This window comes from Haliaeetus albicilla, chromosome 8 (assembly GCF_947461875.1).
Source record: "Haliaeetus albicilla chromosome 8, bHalAlb1.1, whole genome shotgun sequence".
NCBI classification, from domain to species: Eukaryota; Metazoa; Chordata; class Aves; order Accipitriformes; family Accipitridae; genus Haliaeetus; species Haliaeetus albicilla.
Window position 1 is genome coordinate 25,538,370 of NC_091490.1, and position 11,554 is coordinate 25,549,923.

The 11,554-nt window shown below is 42.3% G+C and overlaps 1 long non-coding RNA gene across 4 annotated transcripts in view; it reads left to right on the forward strand.

Annotated features, from left to right (window-relative positions):
* LOC138686430 (uncharacterized) overlaps positions 1 to 9,797 on the forward strand; it is a 74,921-nt gene extending 65,124 nt beyond the window's left edge. The window contains exons 4-8 of one of the 4 annotated variants that reach the window (XR_011325808.1): positions 4,274 to 4,495; positions 4,898 to 6,585; positions 6,720 to 6,863; positions 6,956 to 7,083; positions 9,510 to 9,797. This is a non-coding gene — a long non-coding RNA (uncharacterized lncRNA). Of the gene's footprint in view, positions 1 to 4,273; positions 4,496 to 4,897; positions 6,864 to 6,955; positions 7,084 to 9,509 lie in introns of all 4 variants that reach the window. The other 3 variants (XR_011325807.1, XR_011325810.1, XR_011325809.1) reach the window with 3 other exon arrangements.
* The last annotated feature ends 1,757 nt before the right edge of the window (positions 9,798 to 11,554 follow it).

Sequence of the window (11,554 nt, forward strand, 5' to 3'; positions counted from 1 at the left end):
GTATATCAGAAGACTTATGAAAATCCCCTACCCTCCTGGAGTGAGCCCAAGACAGCAAAAAGAAGCACAGGATGTAGGTGGAAAAACGTGTCTTCCCTAGTGCTAGCTACACTGGATAGTGCTGCAAGGAAAGGACAGACCAGGACTAATTTATTTCTACTCTCTAAGACAACTTAATAAGAATAATACCCAATTTCAAGTAAACTGAGCTATTTCATTATTTTGCGGCCTCTATACATGAAAATGCAGAATTCACTCCAAACAGTCTTCTGGTGATACAGTCACTGAGAAAGACTTCCAAACAGCCAAGGCCTGAATCTTAATGAAATTTAAAACCTTATAAAATGTTCTTTGGTTATATATGCTTTAAAACAAAAGGTTTATTCTTACATTTTGGCATGTCTTTATTGGCACCATTTATTTACTTTTTATAGGAGTGAGAGCATGACTACTTTTATGCCAGAATATTTGATTCTGTATGACTGACTTTACATTTACAGGGATCTATTGTTGCTTATGAGGAAAAATAAAATTTCTGTAGAGTGTTTAGTTAACTCCCTGTTAAAGTTAAGCAAGACATATCTTTGGAAATCTCTTAAAGGATTATTTCTAACGGCGCCAATGGGACCCTTGCTTTGCTTATAAAAATATATGTGAATTTATAATGGACAAAGATACAATTATCCCAGAATAGCTTCAGGAAAAAACATCAGATTTCTTTCAGAGGCTATGGATTGCAGTGTGAGTTACTGTTCTATGGGCAGGCTGGCTTTTATTTTCAGTGTGAGAAATATTCTCTTACCACTTTCCATAGTCAGAAATAATTCCCTTTAAATCAAGCTATTGCATTTCCTAAGTGGAATTAGTCCTTATTTATATGAGTACAAGACAAAGAACAATCTTACCCAGGGATTTTAATATTGCCACTGATGAAAAACTGAATGCTTGAAGTCTCTCAGTATTCTCAGATCTTTCCAGCCTCTCAAAGTCTGTCCCAGTTTAATCCAAGAAATTGCAAACTCAGTCTCATTGTAACAAAAGAAACTATATTCATGGACCCTTTTCTCTTTTCTAGATTAGGAGTTCTGTCCTCTGCATTCCCACTAAAGCTTTTATGCAAAGTCCTTATAGAGCTACATAAACCTTGTTAAAACTTAATTAAAACTTAATTAATTATGTGTTGTATTAAAAACACATCAGGAAAGGACATTTCTCACAGGTTGGTGTTTAATTATTAACAGTTATTTCTGCTGACTCCCCAACAGACTTATTAAATACATATTCTTTCTCATGAAGATGGAGGGACTCTCAGATGTGCAGAACCGAAGTTTGCACTGAACAGGATTTTTAAAAGATCTTCAGTTCTCCCAGCATCTGAACATATTTAAACCTGGGACCTGGTTCTCCTTCTTTATACCTGGTCTCAAGCATGAATTACTGTAATGCCATCTCCACTGACAGTGACGTGCTTCCTCAATAGATGTGAGCTTATTGTCTAGGTACTGTTGCTAGGAAAACCAGCTGATCAGAGGGCCAGTATTGCAGCCAGTTGATGTAATACATGCTTGATAAAACTCTTAGCAGAGCTTCACACACTTTCAAGAATGCTCACGATTCAGCTAGATTTATTAATATGAAAAGAGCCCCATTCTTTCTTCATTTCACTCACCTGTTGAAGCAGCCTCTGCAGAGTTAAGTTTTAAAGCTTGAAATCAACACTGTCATCTCCTGCTATTAATGCCCATCATACAGTGACAGATGCAGCAAAGGAAATGCTGGGTCAGAGAGAGATTTTGCCCCTCTATATCTGTTCTGGCCATGTGAGCAAGTCAGAGTGCTTTAAGCTGCTTTATTTTCCATGTGCAAACATGCAGTCCTTTGAAGGCCTTTCAGGTGCTATCTGCAGTGAACCGTGTCGTTCAGATTCTGAGGCCAACAACAGAGGAAAACAGGCCATCAGAAGTGAAGTGGGGACAAGTCTTGGGCATAATGTTCAACTGCAGTTGTCTCTTCCCAAATGGTATGACTGATCCAAGGCCTCAGCAGGGGACCACACTCAGGGATGATGATGATGATGATGATGATGATTATGATTATTTTATTTAGCCACCAGATACTTTTGATTAGTGCTATTTAAGGATATGAAATCAAAGACAATCCTTTATTTTTTATAAAAACTCCTGTGTTAATTCTTATTAAGCAAATTCTTATTTAGCAAATCAAGGCTAAGTGTCAGGTGCTGCACTTGGGTCACAACCACCCCATGCAATGCTACAGCCTTGGGGAAGAGTGGCTGGAAAGCTGGAGGAAAAGGACCTGGGGGTGTTGGTCAACAGCCGGCTGAACATGAGCCAGCAGTGTGCCCAAGTGGCCAAGAAGGCCAACGGCATCGTGGCTTGTATTAGAAATAGTGTGGCCAGCAGGAGCAGGGAGGTGATTGTTCCCCTGTACTCAGCACTGGTGAGGCTGCACCTCGAATACTGTGTTCAGCTTTGGGCCCCTCACTACAAGAAAGATATCGAGGTTCTGGAACATGTCCAGAGAAGGGCAGCAAAGGTGGCAAAGGAGCAGCTGAGGGAACGGGGGTTGTTTAGCCTGGAGAAAAGGAGGCTGAGGAGAGAACTTATCGCTCTCTACAACTACCTGAGAGGAGGCTGTAGCAAGGTGGGTGTCAGTCTCTTTTCCCAAGTAACAAGCGATAGGACAAGAGGAAACGGCCTCAAGTTGCACCAGGAGAGGTTTAGATTGGATATTAGGAAAAATTTCTTCACTGAAAGGGTTGTCAAGCATTGGAATGGGCTTCCCGGGGAAGTGGTGGAGTCACCATCTCTGGAGGTGTTTAAAAGACCTGTAGATGTGGCACTTAGGGACATGGTTTGGTGGTGGACTTGGCAGTGCTATGTTAATGGTTGGACTTCATGATCTTAAAGGTCTTCTCCAGCCTAAACGATTCTAGGATTCTATGTCATTTGCTTCAATTCCTTATGCAGCAAACAACTTCTATCAATCAAAAATGAGTATTTAACTCGTGCAAAAATGACATTCTTTGCTCTGTACTGCCAAGAAAGATGACCAAATGAAAACCTTTAAGCTTGGAGAAAATCTAAGAAATTGTGTGCTAGATACACTAATGGCTTACTGATCCGTGATTTAGCATCACTACTTCTTTTTGCAGCTGCTTTGTAAAATGCAGATTAGCTTACAGATACCTTTCAGAAGGGTTTTGATGGATCACATTGGATTGCCATAGCAGTCCTTACACCCTTAAATTAAATGGTTACTAAGGGGAGGCGCCCCCCTTAGCCAAGAACTACACACCTTGGCAATGTTTGGCCTTTGAAATGGTTTCACGAGACTTTGGCCATCTGGATGCAATTCAAAACGCCCTGTTATGTCCACCCATCTGAGGAGGAGAGATCATTGAGGGGACATTGCCACACTGAAAATCTAAGCAATCACATGCTTTTAAAATTTGATTAGAACGATACTGGGATATAAGTCATTTTGTAAAGATGTAAAAGATGTGAAAAGGAGGAGAGGATGTATTGATTACCCCCAAATGCATGAAGCTTTGCTGCCTCGAAGAAGTTATATAAAGGCATGCTGGTCAGCCTTCCAAAATCACCAGGAATGTGTTAAATAGATTTCGATAAATGCCAGTGCAAACTTTACAAATTCAAAGAATCTGAGCATGTTTTCCCATGCAAGGGTTTGTATCCTCATGTCTTTGGTTTATTGAACAGCCAGTCTGTTGCTAACAGAATAATTACAGACAGTGCAAAAGTCCATTATCATCTCAATGCTTTTCAGTTTTTCTGTGTCCCTTGAAGCAAAGGAGAGTATGAAAAGGCCTGATTTTAATTTTCATGGGGTTTTTTGTTTTATCGAATACATCTGTCTCAGTTGTGAAAAGTTGGCTGTAACAAGCAAGAACAGTGGAATATTTGGGTTTACAAATAGAGTTGCGTCAAAAAGTATCACTACAACTCGATTATATCAGAGAAAATTTTGTAACTTTGAAGATCCTTTGCAACCTTAGCAAGGTGCATAGAGTGCAGCACTCTATGCTGGGGGACAGAGCAGAGGAAATCAAATCAGGTGGAAAGTGCAGGTACACACAGTACAACTGGGGAGGCTAGCAGCAGGGGGAGGTATTGTATACTGCTGATTTACAAAGAAACCATTTTATAAATCAGTTTCAATATAACTTGGACATCTATCATAGGACATATGCTTCCTGCAAATTGACTTTGTCCTTTCTTTTCCCTTATAGTCCCTGACCACTGATCTGCTGTGGTTTAATTGTGTGAAACTGGGTTTCAAGATTCAAGGTATTGCTCAGATTGTTCTGCAATAAGTTCTTCAGATTCAGCAGTGTCGGCCCATGGATGTTGATCTGACCCCATCTCTGCAGCCAGCTGTGCCATCACATGAAAAAAAGATTCTTTCTTCTGGATTGCTCACGGTTTTCCCAGCAGCCAGCCCTGTTGTACAGGTGGTTTTCTGGATGTGTGCCTGTTCTCTGTATTTGCCTTTGATTGCTTTCCCCTTTATATTTCTTTTCTTGCTAACTTCTTCATGGCTTGCAGAAAGCATTAGTTTTATATATGTCTTCTCTGCCTTTGCAATCCTCACTCACAAAAATGCTTCACCACAGTATGCCCTTTTATACCTTAGTCATTCTTGCTTACTGCTGTACAAAGGGCATAGCCGATCCTGAGAAATCTTTTTCTGTGGCATGCTGATGTATTATGCTTAATGTATTATCAACAATGACAAGTCTGCCTCAGGCAACTCCAGCAACCCAGAAAGCATAGGGCTTTTTTATACAACAGCTCTTTTAAAAACAAGTGTATATCCCACGCAGAGAAAGTTTTTTTCCTTTGATTTCCTGCAGGTCAAATCAGCAGTTGATGCTACACAGAAAGACAAGCCAACAAGACCTTGCTCAGGTGAAACAAACCTGAAAGTAGTGGTAACTATGATGAATTTTATTTGTACTGTCCATTTGCATGACATCACTGCAGAGAACTTCATGCAGCAGCTAGCAGAAAGCATGTTCTAGAAGGAATGCTACTGTTACCCCAGCACAAACAGGGCAATCATGCCCTCATTTCAGGAAGGCTGTGCTGTAAGGTCCACTTCTACCACTGCTTTTGCATGAGAAAGCAGGAAAGCTTATGCCTTGTTGTAAGGCCCTGGAAGGCTGCTCCTGCTAATTAGTTTGGGGAAATAGAAGGAGGCATTTCAGAGAAACATCACATTTCTTGCACACAGTGCAGGTCACCTTGCAGTTACATTTGAGCTCCTAGGGTTGCAAAACATCTCTAGTCTGGGAGACAGGGCTGCTGTCCCCAACAGATTTTTTAATTATTTTTCTTTATTTTAAAATAAGTCCAGAGTGAGTGTTTTTCTTGACAAACTATTGGCAGTTCTGTAACTTCAGACATTAGGCATGCTAGCACAAATCCCGTACATGTGTTTCTAAATTAGAATACAAAATGACCATATCCTCTGATCATAATTTAAAGAGTGATTCAGGATTCAGAAACAAACCAATCTTTCAGAGAGTTTCACTTAATTTAGGAGCTTGTAATGAACAGGAATTTTTAATCTCTCTGAAATCTCCTTTCAAACCACGCTCTAGCTATAACCTAACCTTCTGACTAACTGGGTATAGTTAATAGTGCCAACAGCTAGAAATTCAAGCACACAGTGCTCCTCTGTCCTCACAATAAACTTGAAATCTCTCTATTTTGGACCTCAGCCTGAAATGTTCTGCATGCCTTCTCTTCTGCTGACCTTGGCTGTCACAGTTGCACCCTGCACCACACAGGAAAGCATCTTTGTTTTCCATCAGCCTCCACTTTAGTATATCAGGGAGATGAAGAATAGAATTTTTAAAACATATGCATTGCTGCATGTGTTCTGTCTGTATTTCTACTATGCCATGTGTACATATCACCATCTAGGAAATGGGTAGAGACATTGTCTGGTGCTAAGGGAAAGGGGAGGTTTATGAATTACATCTTTTTCAAAAAGAGGCCATGCAGAATGCTGCTCAAATTGCTCATCAGGCAGCTTGAGAGAGCTGAGGTATTTGGTAGCCCAGTGTTATATGGCAGAAACCTTCTTCCCACATCCTGGACAAAGCTTATACTTAGAAAATTATACAGTAAAAATAAATCTGCAGCTGACCATTTAATCCATTTAATATTTTCTACTATGTCTGTTCTTTTACCTGCTACCATGGTGAACAGAGGCAAACTCATACACTGAAGTGGAAAGAGCGCGCTATGTTAAATAGGACAGAAAAGAACTTCTACATGCCATCAGTCATGTATTTTCTCTCTACTTGTTTGGGGTGGGGGGTTTTTCCCTCTTTTTTTTTTTCTTTTCTTTTTTTTTTCCTCCTGAGCTCGGAAGTCAGCATGAGCAGCAACAGGCCTTCACAAATGTGCTAAGGTGGAACCTTTTGGGACAGCTCCTCAAAGTGCTTTATCTTTTGCTGACAAATTGGTGCCAGAGCCAGAACTTAATGAAGTCTTCAGAGAAAATTTTGCAGCAAATCAGGGAATCTCAAACGTATGGGCCTGCAGTAACACCAGTGCAACAAATGATTTATCTACTTTTATTCGTCTTTTGAAAGGCTGAAAGCTCAGCTTTGTGGCAAGCTGTAATATCACCTTCTTAGCTGCATCCACATTATTCTTTTTCAGGTTTTCTGACATTCCAAAAAAAGAGGCCAGGGCAATAGCTTGCAGTAATTTGCAGTTTATCTCCCACTGATATCTTCAGTCTTGAAAGCTTCTTGAGCATCTCTGCTATGGTCCTCAAGAAAATTACCTGGACAATAAAGCAGGGTAGGTCAAGATGGTATGCCAGTGATTCTCTGTTTCCTTCCGCACTGTGGAGCTGGATTCCTGTCAGCAAGTAGGTGCCACTCTTTTTCCAGGAGGACAGTAACAAAGTTTGCTCCCCTGTCTGTCAAAGAAACTCAGGAGACACTATGCCTTCCCATAGCTCATCATTTCCAGTGCTGAGCTGATGTTCCTAACACCACAGAGGACTTCCAATGCTTAGGTAGGACCTTTTATGGGATTGGCTTGTTTACCACAAAACTGTTTTGCTTCCCTCACTAACGGTTTGGAGGGAAAATGTAAATAATGTCCTAATTCTGGAGAAATTAGTGTAAACTTGCCAAATTTGCCAAATTTGTTTTTTCCACTGGAAAAGATATGGGCAGAGATGTTTTACTCAGTTCTAGGAGCCAAGGTTTTTTTCTCCATTTGAAAACAGATAAAGTTTTCAAAGGAGTTGGCAGCATTAAGCTCTTGGTAGAAAACACCCACTTCTCAAAAAAACACTCTTGGATCCCCACTGGCCATCCCAGCCCATAGACCAAGAACTGAATGCACACATAGAATCAGTTACTTTCTCCCTGATAGAATAATATATATTACGAAACAGAGGCACCGTTTGCTGTTTCTGAGCCAGGAGCTGGGAGCACTGCCCTCGCAGCACTCCAGAAATCAGGCTGGCTGCTCTGGGTCTAAAGCAGACCTCAGGTGGCCAGAGTCAGTGGGAAGGTATCAAGGGACTTGGGTCACCCCCAAAGCATTGATTTAGCTGTATAAATATAGGCACTCATCTTTGGAAACTGTTGCTCTGAACTGCATCGTTTTCACCAGCAGTAAAACAAGGTGAAAGAGCTAGTCCTGGCTGGTGAGAAGACCAGAGTCCTACATGTAAATGTAGCTTTGTTACTGAAAAAATGTTATTTGGTCTTCCGTCCTTGGTGGAGGAGGGCGGCTTAATTCCCCCTCATACCTCTTGTTTAAACTAACTTATGTGGCTGTACAGTGGGTGTTTGGAAATCACCTTCACTAGATGTATTTTCTGTTTTAAAACTTCATGTTGTAATGAACAGTCAAGAAATCCAGATGTGCTCTGTTACAATGAGAACATTTTAAAGGGGCAGATGTTCTGGTACACTCTCAGGTCACAGCGTTTCTGTATCTTTGGTATTGCTTCATTGCTTAATGTCAAGGAATTCGATTTTCTCAGCAACATTCGTTAATTTTTATGAAACATGTAATCAGATACAAATACCCAGCATCAATTCCTTTCTTCTGATTCCTGTTCTGTTTTTATACATAGAACTCATGCAATTAGATTTTTACATTAAACAGATCCCTTATTTGAAAGCTTACTTCGCTTTCAAATTTAGATCTGAAAAAACATAGAACGAATTAAATTAAATGTTTCTTTTGGATAGCACACCGACAAAGAAAAGGAAATCCCTTGCTGCGGGATATTGCAGTCACGGGTCATGAATGTTTAAGCAGGAGTTACTGCCATCCAGAGGAGAAAAGCCATAAACTGTCATATTTCATTATTTTTTAAGCATAGAAAACTAAACCTAAATGGTTGATTCAGTTTATTTCATATTAAGGAATCAAAGAATAGAGAAATAATATAAATGTACCCAGAGGTTTCTGTGGGTTTTTTATATGTAGGTATTTATGACACAAAGTTCAGAGCAACACCGGAGAAGCACAGTAAAAAACACATCTGTAGCGGAAGAAGCACCCGGTCATAAACCAGGTTTATTTTCCTCTCTGCTGTTTGAGATGTTTAAGGAAGAGGGTTTAGAAATACCTGTGCTAGGTTCCAAGCTTTGGACATGACCCAAAAAGTGGAAAGGAGATGTATAATCTACGTGGCTTGTATCCCAGGCCTCTGGTGATGTGCAGGCAGAGGATGCCCCTTGTCACAGGGAGCTCAGCGAGACAGGAGTGGGGAGGCTGTCAGGCATGGCCCGGGCATCCTTCCACCCTCCCTGTGGAGGCACATGGCAGTGCTGGCCTGGGGCAGCTGGCAGCAGAATGTACCCAGGACACGCAGGGGGGCTGTTAAATCGGGAGACTGCGTGTTGCTGTGGCCTGAAGGTATTTTTCACAAGTCCTGATAATCCAACTAAGAAAATAACCTCTGGGTGTCCAACTCCAAGTAAAAGGCCCCTCCTTCTTCAGTCCCTGCTTCCCCCAAAAATGCCAAAACCACAGTAGAAAACAAAGAAATAGGTGATTTGGGGAAAAATAAAAGGGAGAAGGGGATGTCGTTTATGTCTTCTGCCCAGTGTGTCCCTGCAGTTGAACAAGAATAAAAGTTCTCGGCTGAAGGGGAAAAATACATCAGAGGGAAAAAAATTAAGCTATTGAAATGTAATGCCTTTTTTGAACAGTCCATCTTCAGTCACAAACTTGTACAGAATTCACGCATGGCAATTAATTTTACGCAAAACCCAGTAATGATAATCCTCCCAAGAAGGGTCTTTCTAAATAGCATCTCATCTAAACTGTATCTAACGATCCTTCTGAGTTGTAATGTTTCAATATTTTTTTCTTCATCAGAAACGAATTTCTGGGTGCCCGTATTTGTCCTTATGTATATCCTGAATATGAAAAAATAACAGGTGTATTACAGATTTTCCTGATTTTCCACAGGTAAAAAATAGCTGCATCTTCTCAAAAGCGTCAAGCATGTTTACGCACCTACAGCTGTTGTGAGGGGTGTTCACAAAACGGCTGTAGGTGTTTATAAAACGGCTGTAGGAGTTCACAACAGCCGCCCGCGCTGCCCTCCCGGCTGTCCCGCTGCGGCAGCCGGGCCCCAGCCCGGCGGCGAAGCCGGGCCGGCAGCGCCCTCTGCTGGGCGCGGGGGGCTGCGGCGCCGCGCTCCCCTCGGCAGTCCCCAGCTCCTCCTCCTCCTCCTGCTCCTCACGCCTCCTCCAGCTCCTCACACCGCCTCCTCCTCCTCCTCACGCCTCCTCCAGCTCCTCACACCGCCTCCTCCTGCTCCTCACGCCTCCTCCAGCTCCTCACACCGCCTCCTCCTCCTCCTCCTGCTCCTCACGCCTCCTCCAGCTCCTCACACCGCCTCCTCCTCCTCCTCCTGCTCCTCACGCCTCCTCCAGCTCCTCCTGCTCCTTACGCCTCCTCCGCCTCCTCCTGCTCCTTCACGCCTCACGGTATCGCAGGCCTGCCGGGAAGGCATCCCGAGACATACCGCCGAGGGAGATCCGAGGTACCCTGGAATTTGTATGGGGCGTTTTGTTGCCCGTCCCACCTTTGGGGTCTGTCGCGGGGCGCAGCCCTGTGGCACTTCACTCAGCGGGGCTGCGCCGGTCCGTTCCTGGGTCATTTCGAAATAACCAGTGGTATCAGAACAACCATCGCTCTCTAAATGAGAGACAGGTACGACGGGTGTCCACACGCAGCCGAGTTTATGACGATTGGTTTCCAAAATGAACCAAAAGAAAGATGTCACTCAGCTAAGGCATGGTTCCCCCTTACCTGTACAGAAACGGTAGAAGCGCAGGTATGCTCAACCCCTGAACTTACAGCAGCGGTTGGAGAGATTTGAATTCTCATTCTCTAGGTGAAGCACCCTATAATTACTTTGCCTTTTTGCTACCGAGTAGCGGAGTCTCCTGGCTCTCAAAAACATCATCAGAAGGAAGGTGGGGCTTTCAGGAGGGAAAATTTCCCAATCAGAGGATAAGTAAGTCTCCTGAATTTTAGAACACCTCTAATGACACCTACATAACTTTCCCTAACAGCTTTTACCCACAAGTGTACCAAACATTTAACCCAGGAAGCAGAGCGGAGCCCAAATCCTCTGTGAAGGCAGCCAGTCAGAGGTGTGCTCATGCTTCATATCCAAACACAGTACCAAACCAGGTTAAATGAATTAATTCTTTCCTCAAGGGTGTCTATTTAATGGGGAAATTTCTAGAAAGACCCCAGCCTGAGACCTGTGATATGCCTGCCCTAGCCTCAGATTTATTTGCTGCAGTGGGAGAGAGGCCAAAAGCACTGAGCCTTCCACTTCAGTAAAAGTTACGTGCCTGGTGACCTGCTGTAGGAGTAACTATCGATCTCCACTTATAACTCCTGTTAAGAGTCCTTTACGTATTAACAGTCCTGGAACCCCAGATTTAAATACCAGGAGTGCCAAAGACAACCAAGTAAATATCTTAACTTGCTGTCTGAAAACTTTCCTTCTGGCAAAATATTTCTGTTGTGATTACTTCCAATGATATTGAAAAATACTGAAATTTTATTAGTTTATAGATGTGCAAAATAATGTAATTTTTCAAAATAATGTTTTAGGTTATTTTCCCTTCTCCTCCTGTATAATACTGAAACTTAAGGGGAAATGGGAACCTCTCCATTACTATATAATTCTTGTCAATAACATATATCATAGTCCATTAAAAAGTCTAGCAGAATACCCTATTGATTTCATTCAACTACCCACCACACACAAATTTAATGAAGTTGGTAGTGAGGCAGGACAAGCCCCATGTTTTTTGCCACTGTACCAGACACCTTCAGTATAGCATTGTGTCATCGCTAGCTCTATCACAAGATGATCTATTTCAATAGCATGTGAGGAGCAATTGTTCTTACAGGCAATAGATAACCCTAAAACAGCAGCATCCAAGAAAAGCAGAGCAGATATCACTAGCTACTGATTCCAATTAGGG